General features: G+C 36.1%; 1 protein-coding gene and 1 pseudogene across 1 annotated transcript in view; one reads left to right on the top strand and one right to left on the bottom strand.

Moving 5' to 3' along the window:
• Nucleotides 1-14,573, top strand: part of LOC145258123 (uncharacterized) — an 89,585-nt gene that overhangs the window by 7,497 nt on the left and 67,515 nt on the right. The window lies entirely within an intron of this gene.
• Nucleotides 5,394-5,512, bottom strand: LOC145258582 (5S ribosomal RNA; annotated as a pseudogene).

The following is a 14,573-nucleotide window of genomic DNA, read 5'->3' as shown; positions in this document are numbered from 1 at the left end:
AAGATAATACTGGCTGTCCCAACCTGGCGTTGCCCAGTAATATCTGTATTTACATTAATATTTCACAACAAAATAAAATAAAACAAGTCTTCACTAAATTACGTTCTAAACTTTTCTTTCTGACTTTGAAATATATCAATTTGATTTTAAAAGCCGATGTCCACATCCATTTATTATTTATTTTATTTAATTTTTATCTACTTAAATATGTATTTCCGAATCCCCTATTTACTCTTTTTATCTCCGCTCCTTCTTTCACCACTTCCTCTTCTATCCTCCCTATTTTTTCCTTTCTTGTATTATTGGCTCTTCTTTAATGATCCACATTATTTTATAGTGGCATATATATATATATATATTATATATATATATATATATATTATATATATATATATATATAGATATATATATATATATATATATATATATAAACTTACCTGTTGGATTGGAAATTTTTAATTCTACCGTGTTTGGATTTTACCATTCTTGGATTTTTTACCCTTCACTAAATACTTTTACATGCAAAATCCGATCCCGCATTTTGCTAATTCCTGCCCTCTGATGAGAAGGAGAGTATTTCTTCGAAACTCCGCGGATTAAGGACTATCCACTTATCTTGTGCTTCCTTTTTAAAATTAAATATGTTTTTAACTCTTTTTCAAGATGTTTTTTAACATGTTTTATTAATCATTTGTTCATATTATAAGCTCTATTTCCTTTTCGGTTGAGATTACTTTATTTGTAAATATTAACTCTTTAATATTTATAATATATTTTAAGTTTACCATTTTGATTACCTTGGTAAACTTATTGTAATTTTTATTTCTTTTATATATATATATATATATATATATATATATATATATATATATATATATATATATATATATATATATATATATATATATATTACATGCATAAAATGTATACCCATGGACATGCATATTTCCAGCTTTCAGCCATCATCAGCGTGGGTTAGGATTGAAATCATGACACCAGCATCTGCAGTTTGGTGTTCTACTAAATGAGCTACCATGATTCACCACTTGAATGCACGAAAGGAATTTTAGTAATTAAAATACAGGGTGACCCCCCAAAAACAGGACATTCAATTGTTTTTGTGAGCATTTTACAGTTAACGGAGAAAAAAAAGGCCAAAGACCCTAGTGTTTTGATGTGATGTTTTGAATATATATATATTGAGAGCATTGCCAAGGCTACTGCAAAGAAGGTGGGCTCTCTCTACCGTGCTAGAAAATTACTTATGCCTGAAAGTATACTGTACCTCTATAAGGCCACCATTCGCCCATGTATGGAGTACTGTTGTCACATTTGGGCTGGTGCATCTGCTGCTTGTCTCTCACTCCTGGACAAGGTTCAAAAGAGAGTCGCCAACCTAATAGGTCCTTAACTGTCATCTAAGCTTCAATCTCTATACCATTATACAACTGGGGCAACTACTGCTACTGAAAATGCTTTAATGAGATCTTATTATTACTGTTATCCCAGCATGGGTATAGAGTGTATCTTAGATTATGATTTGGCCAGAAAGGTGAAATTGTGTCAATTTATGCCAAACGAGTCGATCTATTCAAAGACCAGATATCCGGTTTTGTCACAAAATGATGGAGTCATAAACAGGTAAGAGAGGAGGGTGTGAAATAAGGTCCTGAACTGTAATCTAAGCTTCAGCCTCTGTCCCATCGATGAAATGTTGCATTCCTCTGCCTGTTCTACAAATGCTTTAATGGTGAATACTTTGACGAACTGCAAGCACTTGTACCTCCTCGACGTGACCACCCCCGACAAACCCAACAAGCAACTAAGTCTCACCCCTTTACAGTAGAGATCCCTAGATGTAAGAAACCCTTTTACTCCAATAGTTTCTTCCCCAGAACTGCAAGTCTTTGGAACTCTCTTCCAGGATTCTGCTTTGATTTGCAGAAGTTCAAGTATAATGTGAACAAATATCTTGCTACTCATTTCCCTTCATAATGCCCCCACAAATTATGTCCCCGATAGTAGCCCCCTACTTCAAAGTGGCACTGTGCCTTGTTTGGGGTGAAAATTGAATTGAAGGGAAAAATGAGGGAAAAAAGAAACCTCTTTAGGTTATGGCATTTCGAAGCTAAATGCTTCTCCTCAGTGGAGGAGAAGGGCCAGAATCAAACAAAATGTAAAATATAGATAAAAACTGGCTAAATAACATTTAGATATGAAATAGATATGAAGTAATAGGATAATATGGTTAAGAATAATAATAAAGAAACATTAAAAATAGGTACAATATATAAGAGTAGATCGGAAAGATAATGCATATGTAATGTAGGATCATTAAAGAATGTTTTATTTTTATTTTTGAACTTTTTTTGAACAATTTGAACTTTTTTTTTTTAATTCTTTTTGAACTTTTTTTTAACTTTTCTTAAATCTGGAATTCAAAACGTTTTTTGATCTTATTACCTTTACTTTCAGATTGTTTTATTTTTATGCGTATTTCCATATCCCTTATTTAATTTTTCTATCTCCTTTTCCTTCTTTCTCCACTTTGTCACTTATCTTTCCTATCTTTTCCTTTATTCTTTTATAATATCTTCTGGCACTAACAAAGAACAGTGATAAACCTTGAAAAAATGCAGTCTATAACGCTGCATCAAACATTCTCGGCAAAGCTGCCAGGAGGCACGCAAGTTGGTTTGCTGAATCCAGTGAAGAAATTACGGAATTTATCAGTAAGAAACAATTTGCTGTTTCACACTAACTAGTAGATGTTACAGGATTATCATTCAACAAAATGAATAATAATCCTGTAGATGTACTAAAGCAACAAGAAACAAATACAAGAGCAAAAAAAATAAACTTCGAAAGATACTGTGACGTATGAAAAATGGCTGGTGGACTAAGAAGGCAACCGAAATCCAGAATCTGGCAGACCAAAAGGACTCCAAAGCATTGTTTGTATCTTTGAAGCAAGTATATTGTCCTTAGGGTGCATGCTTGACCCTGGTAAAGAGTAATGATGGAAGCATTCTTTACACGGAGAAACACAAGAGTATGGAAAGATGGAGAGAACGCTTCAACCTATTGCTAAACCCAGAGACCATCACGGTAAAAGTGCCAACAACAACCCACAATTACCTTTCAGGTATCACAAGGACGAGCCACCAACCGCAGAAGAATTGGACATGGTCATCAAAAGTGAAAAGTGCAGAAAAGCATTGGGTCCAGATGGTATACCACCGGGAGTCTGGAAACACAGCGGACCAATGTTGAAAAATGAATCATTGCAATTGTCCTGTAACATGTGATCAATGACAGCAGAAGTCTTCCAGGATTTTAAGAATGCCACCATCGTGATGATATACAAAAGAAAAGGAGACTGTACAGAATGTGTAAATCATAGAGGAATTTCACTTCTAGCAGAAAAGATATTAGCAAAAACTCTATCATTTCGACTACAGTCCCTGGCTGAAGACTTTTTCCTGAGAGCCATTGTGGATTCAGAGCAAACAGATCTATCCGAGGTATGATATTCACACTGCGCCAACTACAAGAAAAATCTGCTGAATAACATCAATCTCTTGTAGACCTTTGTAGACTTCAGCAAGGTTTTTGACATGTTTCACAGCTTTGCCCACTAACCTTCAACAAAGTGCTATGCAGCTTTCATGATAGTATGACCGCCAAAATCTGCTGTGGCAATGGATATTCCGAACCACTTTACATAACATAAAATAAGGATGCATTCTTGCACCGACTTTATTTACTATTTTCTTTGAACTTGGTTATCTTTACATTCGAACCAGAAGTGACGGAGACCTTTTCAACCTCAGGCATCTGAAAGTAAAGAATAAATCACAGGAACAACTGATGCAAAAGCTTCTCCTTCTCCTTGCAGACAATTCGGCATTTGTGATTCGCAATCTTCAAGCAATACAAAATCTACTAACAGCCTTTGCTGAAGCATCAGAACAATTCAAATTCACAATCAAGAAAACAGAAGTTCTAATCCAATATACACATAATATAAAGTTGAATCCTCAAGAAGTTTTCATAAAATAGCACACCATTGACTGAAGGAGACAAGTTCACATACTCCATCTCCATCAATCTACCATCTCCAACAATGTAACTATAGATGTGGAATATCAAAAAGAATTCAATCTGCAGCTTCAACATCTGGGAAACTGAGAAGTCACCTGCCGGACCAAAGTGGAATCCATCTGAAAACCAGGATAAAAGTTTACAGAGCGATTGTAATTCCAACATTTCTGTTCAGCTTGGAAACATAGACCCACTACAGACAGTATATAAAGAGACTTGAAAAGGTATAACAGAGACATTTTCAACAACTAATAAACATCCCGTGGAAAGACCATTTATCAAATTTCCAAGTTCTGGAAATACCTAGAGTTGAAGAAATGATCACTATGACTACGCTACAAAGACGTGTTCAAGAGATATCTAAAAAGCATCTGAAAATATGATAACGGGAGAGAAAAGGATGAAGATCAGTGTCTTGGAAGAAGGTGGTAGTGGTGGCTGGCACAGTAGATGACGTTAGGAAAAGAAATGTACAGTTGTGGATGGACAAGAGATTGTGCAAGCTGGAACCAGTACCTCCACCTGCTGAGGTGGTCGACATATGTGTCAGTTTAGAAAAAAACATAATACTCGCATGCACATGTCTCAGTTTCTTTACAGTTTTTTTTAGTTCATTCTTTAAAAGGAATTTAATGTTACGTTTAATACCTGGATTATTTCTGTTTATTTTAAATAAGAATTCTGCATTATTTAAAATACAATATTTATGTATATCTTACAACTGGGCAACGCCAGACGACCTGCTAGTATATATGATAAAGGCTCAAGAAAAGCTGTAGCAAAATAACGACGCTACAAAGACGAGTCCAAGAGAGCATCAAAAGAACATCGATGAGTATGATAACTGGAGAGAAAAGGATGAAGACCGTGTTTTGGAAGTAAGTAGTCACTGATGCAGCAAATGCTGTTAGGAAAAAAATGTACAGTTGTAGACGGGCAAGATATTGTGCAAGTTGGAGCCAGTACTTCCACCTGCTGGGGTGGCCTACATATTTGTCAATTGTAGTAGGAATTTTAAGAAAGTGATTGGGTTTGTCTCACATTTACGCCATAGATGTTAAGTATACTTCACTCCATGTCACTTTTGAAATACAACAAACTACCGCTACTGATATGTGTGTGTGCAGTCAGCACCAACCCTATTCAAGGTTTAACCGGCTTCCTCCAAAGGAGGAAGTTTCATGGGAGTATGAAATTCACAAGCGATCCCTAGTCGCATGTATATCGCCGTTAGGGGAGATGAGTGTTGGGTTTTTGCAACCTTTTGCAGGGCGGTGTCAACGTCCTTCTACATACAGCACCTGGACTTCCCGAATTGGTCACCCATTTTAGTAATAATCAGGCTCAACGTTGCTTAACTTCGGTGATCTGATGGGAATCGGTGTGTCAACATGATTATGCCGTATGATACTGATATATATATATATATATTTGTAGTCATCAGCATACAGTCCTGTTTCGTTGTATCACAACTCATCAGTGCCGCTAGATTAGCACCTCTCCCAAGCCAAGGATGGAACCTAGAACCATCGTGTTGACAGTCGACAGTTTTCCCACTCGACCACAGAAGCGATGCCCACAAATAACCTGTCCGAATGTCTATTTAAACAAACATCCGTTCACCAGTTTTACAGTGCTCAAATCGCCTATATGTAAACAAACAAACTGCGAGATGCTCGTGGTCGTAGAAATTTCCAGGTTGGTATCCAGGGGGGGCACATTAATTCACTGGGAGAGATGCACCCCCAGTCTTCGTTAAGACATACATCTAAAAGGTAACTCTGATGTAAAAACCTGTGGTCGACTGTATACTTTGTCCTGTGGCAGTCATCTACACCGACAGTTGTTAGTAATTATTTTTTTGCTTTTTATAATTTCTATTTTCACCCCAAACAAGGCACAGTGCCACTTTGATGCAAGGGGATACTATCGGGGGCATAAGTTGCAGGGATATTATGAAGACAGATGAGTAGCAAGATGTCCGTTCACATTACACTTGAACTTCTGCATGTCAGTACGTTTGGGAACGCAGTAACCTGGAAGGGAGTTCCAAAGTCTAGCAGTTCTGGGGAAAAACTATTAGAGTAGAAGGTTTTCTTACATCTAGGGATCTCTACTCTGTAGGGGTGGGATTTTGCTGCTCGTCAGGTGTGTCAGGGATAGTTACGTCGAGTGGGTACAAGGGCTTGTAGTTCATTGAAGCATTCACCATTAAAATACTTGTAGAACAGGCAGAGGGATGCAACATTTCATCGATGGGACAGAGGTTGAAGCTTTGATGACAGTTTAGAACCTATCGACTCTCTTTTGAACCCTGTCCATGAGCGAGAGACTAGTAGCAGATGCACCAGCCCAAATGTGACAAAAATACTTCATACATGGGCAAATGGTGACCCTGTAGAGATACAAGATACTTTCAGGCGTAAGTAGCTTTCTAGCAGGGTAGAGAGAGCCCACCTTCTTCGCAGTAGCCTTAGCAATGCTCTCAATGTATCTGTTTCAGCTCATGTTCCCTGTGAATGTTAAGCCGAGTAGTTTGAAAGAAGTACTTTCAGGTAATCTTTCTTAAGTCATAGCTATTGATGATTGAGAAGGTTTCTTCAAAAGTGTGATTGGTTCTACACAAAGCACTCACCACTATAAACAAATCATCTGTGTGGATTTACAAGCAACTTAGTTGTTGTGGCAGAAGCTCATATGTTGAAATTTACAGGAGAGTCCATCATATATATATATATATATATATATATATATATATATATATATATATTAGAACAACAGGAGTATGAAATCAAGTCACAAAACTATATTGGTGGATATAGATTGGTTCATTTATTGAATAGTGGAATACAAGCAAAATTTGGGGGCTAGAAGGGACTCTTTATATCAAGGCATTTCGAAGCCTAAATTTGTATTCCATTATTCAATAAATGAACCAATCTATATCCACCAATATATAGTTTTGTGACTGCATTTCATACTCCTGTTGTTCTCCAATGATAATTGTTGAGCTTGGCATTATCCAGATAAGTCTCTTCTTGTGGAATCGAACTCTCTTTTCCTCTTACGCATTAAGCTATAATATATATATATATTACACATACATTATTTATTGTAAATAACATGGTACAACAATAACAAATAATAATTGGCTTTTAAAATTATGTCGACTTAAATCTATTTATGAAATTTTAATTTTATTAATCGGAAATAAGTAAAATTAATAAATACTAATTGTTTAAAATAATTCAAGCTTTCAACTGTTTGAAATGTTCCTACTCTGATTAGATTTTTCTTTTATCAGGTAGCTCGAAAAATACCCACCCCATGATGGATAAAATTAATTCCCTGTACCGAACAGTTTTGCACCATTTTTAAGCGTCCTTATTTAAATCAGAATCTAGATATAATGCTATTAAACCTTATATTTAGAATCTTTATTGCAATTTTAATCCAAATCCATTACATGATTTTGATTACAGAAAATGTCTGAGACTTTAAGGCTTAAGCTTAAGAAGTGTTAAGAAGAAATGGAAATTCAGGGAATCTTGCAGTGTCTACTGATTATTGATCAGCTGCTATGCAAATCGGAAATATTTAAATTTTTGAATGGAATATTGTGCCCATGTAATACCGCTCCCCATTGCAAACCATGAAATGCTGATAGGGCTGCCCAAGCAATTTTTTTATAACCCAGAGTGGTTTTCCTTTAGAAGCGTTGGCTTGACTCTCCTCACCTTTCGTCACATCTTCTTCTGGTGGAAAGGAAGTAAATACTGTTGATCGGACTGCACAGGCATTTTTGTTGACCAGAGTGGACGCACCTCTTCTGCATTGGCTTTTTAATTCCACCCCCATCTTCCGACATTATGTCACTTTTTCCGTAATTCGTCGGAAAACTATTTGATCTCCAAGAAATGTAAAAAAAATAATGGTTACAAAAAATAATGACTTTAAAATTAAAGACTCTATCTACTTGCCTTCCTACGAATACAACATGATAAATAATATCGATTTTTAATATAAGGAAAATTCAATTCCCCCAAAAGAGGCACTCCAGATTAGAACAAAGAGGTTTTTATGTGATAAGGTGTTTTGAAGCAGTGCCGAACGGCATATTTTAGGATTCCCTTAAAGTTGATATTAACCTAAGGTGGGATTTTAATAATGTGTGTATTTGCCGGATGGGGTATCCATCTCCCTCCAATTGCCTCAGTTTAGAAAGATTTCTTTTTCTTTTCTTTTCTTTTTTTTTTTTTTACTGTGAACAGAACAGATACATTTTTTAATCATTTGTTTTCAAAAATGTGATATGATGAATTAGACACAAGGCCATCGGGAGTGAATGGAACGGTTGTCATTTTCTTTCCATCCTCCTTGGCCTTCGGGCCAGGATCAAAGTGTAGTATCTGTTCCGGCAGATACTGCAAGCTTTGACTAGCAAAGACCAGATGTGGGGGCAACCCCACATGCCTGACCTTTAACCAGCTCCCATTTCCCACCTCTCGGGAGCTGGTCCCCTTTTTCCCTTCCCCCTCCCTTCACTCCTCACATTAAAAATCGGCCTTGTGCCTAATTTGCTCGGTGGGGGAGCAAATAAATACCATCTGTTCCGGCAGATGCTGCACTTAAGATAATTTGTACCAGTCAATGGAGGGGAAACCCTCTATACTGGGACAATTATTATTTTTGGTAACCAGAGTGACCCCTTTTAGGGGAGCTGGTTTTTACCTCACATTAAAAACGGCCTTGTGCCTAATTTGCTCAGTGGGGGAGCAAATAAACACCATCTGTTCCGGCAGATGCTGCACTTAAGATAATTTGTACCAGTCAATGGAGGGGAAACCCTCTATACTGGGACAATTATTATTTTTGGTAACCAGAGTGCCCCCTTTTTGCCTACTTTTAGGGGAGCTGGTTTTTACCTCACATTAAAAACGGCCTTGTGCCTAATTTGCTCAGTGGGGGAGCAAATAAATACCATCTGTTCCGGCAGATACTGCAAGCTATGACTAGCTATGACTAGCAAAGACCAGATGTGGGGGCAACCCCACATGCCTGACCTTTAACCAGCTCCCATTTCCCACCTCTCGGGAGCTGGTCCCCTTTTTCCCTTCCCCCTCCCTTCACTCCTCACATTAAAAATCGGCCTTGTGCCTAATTTGCTCGGTGGGGGAGCAAATAAATACCATCTGTTCCGGCAGATGCTGCAGGCTATGACTAGCTATGACTAGCTATGACTAGCAAAGACCAGATGTGGGGGCAACTCCACATGCCTGACCTTTAACCAGCTCCAATTTCCCACCTCTCGGGAGCTGGTCCCCTTTTTCCCTTTCCCCTCCCTTCACTCCTCACATTAAAAATCGGCCTTGTGCCTAATTTGCTCGGTGGGGGAGCAAATAAATACCATCTGTTCCGGCAGATACTGCAAGCAAAGACCATATGTGTGGGCAACCTCACATATAAGACCTTGGTCAATGTAGGGGCAACCCTTCATACCAATTGTCACCATCCAGCTCCCCTACTCCCCGGGGAGTTGGTCCCCATTTCCCCTTCACTCCTCACATTAAAAATCGGCCTTGTGCCTAATTTGCTCGGTGGGGGAGCAAATAAATACCATCTGTTCCGGCAGATACTGCAAGCTATGAGTAGCAAAGACCAGATGTGGGGGCAACCCCACATGCCTGACCTTTAACCAGCTCCCATTTCCCACCTCTCGGGAGCTGGTCCCCTTTTTCCCTTCCCCCTCCCTTGACTCCTCACAATAAAAATTGGCCTTGTGCCTAATTTGCTCGGTGGGGGAGCAAATAAATACCATCTGTTCCGGCAGATACTGCAAGCTATGACTAGCAAAGACCAGCTATGACTAGCAAAGACCAGATGTTGGGGCAACCCCACATGCCTGACCTTTAACCAGCTCCCATTTCCCACCTCTCGGGAGCTGGTCCCCTTTTTCCCTTCCCCCTCCCTTCGCTCCTCACATTAAAAATCGGCCCTGTGCCTAATTTGCTCGGTGGGGGAGCAAATAAATACCATCTGTTCCGGCAGATACTGCAAAGCTATGACTAGCACAGACCAGCTATGACTAGCAAAGACCATATGTGGGGGTAACCCCACATATCTGACCTTGGTCACTGAAGGGGCAACCCTTCATACCAACAGTTTCTAATCCAGCTCCCACTTCCCTCTTCTCGGGAGCTGGATCCCCCTTTCCCTCCCCCTTCCCCCTATCTCCACATTAAAAAACGGCCTCCTGCCTAATTTGCTGAGTGGGGAAGCAAATAAATAAAGACAAGATCAAAGTGTAGTATCTGTTCCGGCAGATACTGCAAGCAAAGACCATATGTGGGGGAAACCCCACATATAAGACCTTGGTCAATGTAGGGGCAACCCTTCATACCAATTGTCACTATCCAGCTCCCCTACTCCCCGGGGAGTTGGTCCCCATTTCTCCTTCACTCCTCACTTCAAAAATCGGCCTTGTGCCTAATTTGTTCAGTGGGGGAGCAAATAAATACCTCAAAGTGTAGTATCTGTTCTTCAGATGCTGCACTTCTATTTCTTGTTCTCTTTCGGTGGAGGAGAAATCCTTCACGACTGAGACAATCTTTATTTTTGTACCTTTTCTCCACGTTAAAAAACGACTCTGGTGTCTAACTCTGTCCCGTGGGGAGGCATAGTAAATAGGTACTCTTAACTAGCAACCATCGCAATACCATATTTACCCTCGAAGGAGAGAGAGGGAACATTCTACTTAAAATATCTCCAATTGTTTAAATTTTGTTTTATTTATAAATTAATACCGGACATAGATTCTTTTTAAAATCAGTATTTCCTTCTAAGTTGGTAATCCCAACCAATAAGTGTTTATTTTAAAATTGTGCAGGAAAAACTTTGGCTAGTTGTAAACCATCCAAGGAATACGATGACTTAAACTGTTGCGCGACGTATGATCTTTTGTGGATGCTTGTGTAGAACACTAGAACAGTGATGTGTTAAACCAACTCATTTCGGGCGAAAACATTATCGCGTACTTACGTGTCATGTCGAAATTAGTGTAAATTTCAAAAATTATGAAAAATGATTCAATAGAAAAATAATTATAAGTAAAAATAAAATTTATCGAGTTTATCGATTTTTAGTTTCATCGGATGTTTTAATTTGGAAGAGTTATTTATTTTTTAGAAATACATCTGCCGCATCTTTTACTGAATCATTTTTCGTAATTTTATGAATTTATACTAATTTCGACATGACACGTAGGTGCGTAATTATATTTTCACTTGAAATACTTTGGCTTAAAACATCACTGTTTTACACGAGCACTCCTTTTGCTTGAATGGGAAATCCTTATAAAAGCGGACAAACATACAGCTTCAACACTTAAGTTTATATATAGATAAGGCCGATTGTGAAACCCTTGTAATCTAAACACGTCACGTAACTACATCATCGGGGGGGGGGAAGAGGGGGATGCGTGTGTTCTTAAGGAAAAGAGAAGGGGATAGGTAGGAGGGAGAGGGGGATATTGCTTCACTAATAAAAAAAATGTGACAGGATATATGGTCTGTGCCCACGACAAATGTACGAACGTCCACGCATGTGACTTGAAATATATTTTTTAATATCATTTATAGATAATGTTTTATTTTTTATTTTTAAATAGTTTTTCTTTGTTTTACAAAAGTAAATTGGCATCATTCAACGAAATAAAAAAAAATGCTTCAATTATAGTATAGGGACTGTTGGAATATCTCATTTCGAGTCTTGTTTGTTTTGTCTGTAGGTTTGCCTTTTTCTTCTTCTTCTTCTTCTTCTTCTTCTTCTTCTTCTTCTTCATCATCATCATCATCATCTATTTATTTATTTATTTATTTTACTCACTAGAAGTTCTGTCATTAGGTCATCATCAGAGATTATTCACTATTAATAACTAATAATGTTCCCTGGCCTCTGGGTAACAACAAGTCTTGCCAGATTCGCAGTATTAGGTGTGTCAGAATTTTGGGGGAATTTTTGACACCCTTAACACAAAACTGCGAATAAAATATACAAAACTCGTAATTTCTCTTTTAAAAGTGGGTTGTTTAATTTCTTTATGGAATATACTTCCAAAATAAAATATCAAAGTTTTTTTGTTTTTTTTTTAGATTAAATAGAAATATGATTTTTTTTTTTTTAATTAAATAGAAATATGATTTTTTTATTTAAAAAAAAAAAAAGTGTTTACAAAGTGCATGCGCGCGCTCATGCAGCCATTTTTTCCACGTAATGAATTGAATTGAATTTTACGAGTTAAATTTTTTTTCAATTTTTTCACTTTAAAAATCTATCAAAATTATTCTATATGTTCAATTTTTACGATATTTACAGGTTTAATGTGAAATTTTATGCTCTTTCCAATAAACCGAATATAATATTCTAGACAAACGTTTCTCTTTTTTTTTTCCCCCCCCCATTTTGAACTGTCTATTAAAATGAAAATAATTAATTTTCTCACCTAATGTTTAGATATCACAAATTGAAGATAAAAGATTAATAAATAAAATAATCTAATTTAAAACAAAAACAAAGGAATAGTTATGTGCAAATTTAACTGTAAAGTAAAAAGTTTAAATTCTTTAAAAAAAAAAAAAAAACATGTTGATTTTTTTTAAGTGGAGCCTCATATTTTGAAAATATAGTAAAGTAAATATTCAACACTTACATTAATTTTTTCTATTTCATTCAATGTTGTTTTATTTTAGATATTTTTAAAATTTATTCCATAAAGAAATAAAATATTTTAAATCAAAATCTCATGTATTTCTTTAAGAGAAAAAAAAATGGAAAATTTGTCGAGTAAACTTACTTATGAGTGAATGTTATCATTTTTTTAAACACATATGACACATATTGACTAACTTTTGTTAACAGCAAACACATGTCAAAAATAGAAAGGAGAGATTAATTATAGCGCTTTTAGGCCACCGTAGTTCTCAACTGGAAGAAAGGGAGACAAATCCGCTCTATGACCATCTGATATGACAATTTAAAATCGCGGTATTTTTTTATCCTTGCTTAAAAAATTCTTTTATTTAAAAAGTACATGGAATATAAATATGACTAAATTCTTAACAATGAAGAATGGAAGTACCCATTGATTAGTATTTTTATACGTAAGTGATTTTTTGGAATTTATATATATTTATTATATTCGAAGTAAGTTAAAATTCGTTGATTTTCTTGAAATCTTTTTTAAAGAAAACCAATTTAAAAAAACAAACAAATATTGCATATTTTGCTATTAAACCTGTTATTATTTTAAATTTTGATCTTTGCTACTTTTATTGAAAAAAAATTAGGGTTTAAATTACATTTTTCAAGTAGTTATAAGCTTCGAAAAATAGTAAGTTCAAGTTTTTATCACACATTTTTAATGGCGACTTCTGACACTGCTATCGCAGTATGCACCAGTTTGCTCCAACTCTTTTTGGTAACCTTTGCATACGAATTTGCATTATCGCAACAGCCCCTTACCATTGATTTTTAGTTGACAGTGGCCATTATTCTTCACTGGGATATAGGCGGCAATAAGCCTCCTCAAGGTCCCAGTACTCTTTGCACACTTTTAGTGGAGGTCTGATCAGTGCTTTTTCCATCCTTCTTGACTCATCACAGCTAGTTTGTGTGACACCAACCGACACTAATGTCCGTTTTATTAGTTTTGTTTGTTTGCCTTTTCACTCAACTTTATATGTTAATAAAATAAGACAAGTGTGTGTGTGTTTTCGCCACTACAAGAACTGAATTAATATTTGTTTTACTTATTACTTCATTAAATCAGTTTGTAATATATATATATATATATATATATATATATATATATATATATATATGAGCAAACAGTTAATAAAACATGTTAAAAAACACTTTCAAAAAGAGTTAAAAACATATTTAATCTGAAAAGGAAATACTAGATAACTGGATATTCCTTAATCCACGGAGTTTCAAAGAAATACTTTCCTTCTCATCAGAGGGTAGGAATTAGCAAAATGCGGGATCGGATTTTGCATGCAAAAGTATTTGATGAAACAACAAGTAAGTCAAAGATCTTACTTGATAACAAAAAAGTGAAGCAGAGGGAATATGGTGAAGAAAAAGGTAATTACACGTGAATGGATAGTCTGGTGGAAGATAAATAATCCAGTGACAGTAAAATCCAAATATATAACTTCAAGAAAGTTAATTGAATTTCCATTTGCACAAGTAAAATCCAAGGAAATCTTATATATATAAGAGAAAGAAAATTAAAACTGTAAGTTGAACTTTACAATCAAAATTTATTGTTCGACTGAATACTCAAAAAAAAACAATTTACAAAGTCCTTATTACGCGAACTTTCAAAGAATGTTACTCTTCTCATTGATGAGTATATAAAGAAATATATATATACATACATATATACATATATATATATATATATATAT

Source organism: Euprymna scolopes, chromosome 33, assembly GCF_053919585.1.
Source record: "Euprymna scolopes isolate OS-2025 chromosome 33, ASM5391958v1, whole genome shotgun sequence".
NCBI lineage: Eukaryota > Metazoa > Mollusca > Cephalopoda > Sepiida > Sepiolidae > Euprymna > Euprymna scolopes.
Note: the sequence above shows the minus strand (reverse complement) of the source record. Positions and strands in the feature narration are given on the sequence as shown.